Below are 3051 nucleotides of genomic sequence, written 5' to 3' on the forward strand. Positions count from 1 at the left end.
CTGGTAGTGGTTGGCGGACCCAACACTCTGGGTACCTCCGGGTACTTGGGGTTGGTTGAGAACTTGGTGAAGATACCCCTGTCACCTTGTTCGAGGCCACTTGCATGGTCGCAAGCGTTGTGATACAATGGCCCTACCGGGCAAACACTTTGGGTTCGCAAGGACTTGGAGTGCCGGGACGGGTTGGCGGATCCAACACTCTGGGTACCTCCGGGTACTTGGGGTTGGTTGAGGACTTGGTGAGCAAACACTTGATATACGTTCTTCGGATGTACTTCGGGTGTCACCTGTTGTCCGAGGCCACTTGCATGGTCAACGGTTGAGGTGGTGATGGCGGGTCGGTGCTGTAGGGTGCCGGCCTGTTGGCTGCCTTGGCCGGGTTGGTTGGTTAACACTTGATTGGGCTTGCACCCGAGGGTAATGGCACTTGAAGGTGGGTACTGGCCGGCTGACCTGGTGTGATGGTTGGTTGGTGAACACTTGGCGGTACTTGCACTTGGCTGTGCTTGGACTTGAAGGTGGGATCCGGCTGGCCTAGGCCATTGGTGGTTGGTTGGTGGGTTAGCCCTTAGTTGGGCTGGCTGGCTGGCTGGCCATCGGTGGTGTGGTGTGGTGTGGTGTGTGGAGTCGAGCATCGCGCGCCGTTGCCTTCTTCGGAGTGTTGTGGGTACGCAAGTGCTTGCAGTGCAAAGAGGTTGGTGATGGAGTGACATTGCCTTCACCATGGAGTTGCGGGTACTTAGGTACTTGCAAGGAGATGGTGGTATGGTGGTGTTGCGTGTGTGGTGTTCGATTAGAAAGATATATTTTCTAAGTCCGGATTAGTGCTGTCAGTGAGGCCGCCACTAACAGGTCCTCCACGGCCTCCGTGGTTCTTGACTTTGCGCTATTCCGGACTTGGGGCGATCACGATGTCCCCGTGCGGGACTTAGAAGATGGAAGAACACAAGTACCCTTATCCCATGACTTGTGAGCGATTGGCATACGTTACCACATGAAGAGAAAAATTGGCTAAGTCCCGGATCCATATTATATGAAGAGAAAAATCGGCTAAGTCCCGGATCCATATTATATGAAGAGAAAAATTGGCTAAGTCCCGGATCCATATTATATGAAGAGAAATATCGGCTAAGTCCAGGATCCATATATAATAACCTAATAATCGGCTAAGTCCCGGATCCATATTATATGAAGAGAAAAATCGGCTAAGTCCAGGATCCATATATAATAACCTAATAATCGGCTAAGTCCAGGATCCATATATAATAACCTAATAACAGGCTAAGTCCAGGATCCATATTATATGAAGAGAAAAATCGGCTAAGTCCGAGATTGGGTCTGTCAGACATACACTTTCAAGATACCACACAAGCAAGCAAGATGGCCTAGTGATGGAACCATATAATATGAAGAGAAAAATCGGCTAAGTCCGAGATTGGGTCTGTCGGAAATACACTATCAAGTTACCACACAAGCAAGCAAGATGGCCTAATGATGGATCCATATGATATGAAGAGAAAAATCGGCTAAGTCCAGGATCCATATAATATGAAGAGAAAAATCGGCTAAGTCCCAGATTGGGTCTGTCAGAAATACACTTCCAAGTTACCACACAAGCAAGCAAGATGGCCTAGTGATGGATCCATATGATATGAAGAGAAAAATCGGCTAAGTCCAGGATCCATATAATATGAAGAGAAAAATCGGCTAAGTCCCAGTTTGGGTCTGTCAGAAATACACTTCCAAGTTACCACACAAGCAAGCAAGATGGCCTAATGATGGATCCATATGATATGAAGAGAAAAATCGGCTAAGTCCAGGATCCATATAATATGAAGAGAAAAATCGGCTAAGTCCCAGATTGGGTCTGTCAGAAATACACTTCCAAGTTACCACACAAGCAAGCAAGATGGCCTAGTGATGGATCCATATGATATGAAGAGTAAAATCGGCTAAGTCCAGGATCCATATAATATTAAGAGAAAAATCGGCTAAGTCCCATTTTGGGTCTGTCATAAATACACTTCCAAGTTACCACACAAGCAAGCAAGATGGCCTAGTGATGGATCCATATGATATGAAGAGAAAAATCGGCTAAGTCCCAGATTGGGTCTGTCAGAAATACACTTCCAAGTTACCACACAAGCAAGCAAGATGGCCTAGTGATGGATCCATATGATATGAAGAGAAAAATCGGCTAAGTCCCAGATTGGGTCTGTCAGACATACACTATCAAGTTACCACACAAGCAAGCAAGATGGCCTAGTGATGGATCCATATGATATGAAGAGAAAAATCGGCTAAGTCCCAGATTGGGTCTGTCAGAAATACACTTCCAAGTTATCACATGAGCAAGCAAGATGGCCTAGTGATGGATCCATATAATATGCAGAGAAAAATCGGCTAAGTCCCAGATTGGGTCTGTCAGAAATACACTTCCAAGTTACCACATGAGCAAGCAAGTTACCACATGAAGAGAAAGCCGGCAAAGTCTGGGAATGTTACCACATGAACTGGAAAATGGGCAAAAACCTACCTTCACAGGGAACGTGAATAAGTAAGGCTGTAGACATCGGATCGACAAGCCAAAGACTGATATGGAAAGGAAATGAGTAGTACTAGCTTTCCTGAGAGTTGCAGAGCTTAGACTGCATATGAACGAAAGTTATTAAGCGTCAAAGTCAGAGAAGTTACCCAAAGGAACACAAGTTCCAACTTAGAGCATGTATACCGCCTAGACGGTTAGAGGTACGGCCAGGCTGAGGAATAAGGAAATGTTGGCCAACATGTTCCCTAACTATCCCCCGAAGACCGCAAAGCAATCCAACATCAACCAAGAAAGTTATAGCCCGATCAAGGAAACACCTACTTTGCACCGATATTGCACCAAATACATGTACCAAGCACCTTCGGTTGCATACCTGCAGGGGCTTACCATAGTAGGCCATGGAAGACCGATATACCGAACATAATCACTTTCTATCTCCTCGGGTGTTTGAGATAGCGCTTTGCGGTACAAGAACGAAAGTTAGACTATATCTTGGTGCATCT

The sequence above is a fragment of the Anopheles coustani genome (genome assembly GCF_943734705.1).
Source record: "Anopheles coustani chromosome X unlocalized genomic scaffold, idAnoCousDA_361_x.2 X_unloc_79, whole genome shotgun sequence".
Lineage (NCBI taxonomy): Eukaryota > Metazoa > Arthropoda > Insecta > Diptera > Culicidae > Anopheles > Anopheles coustani.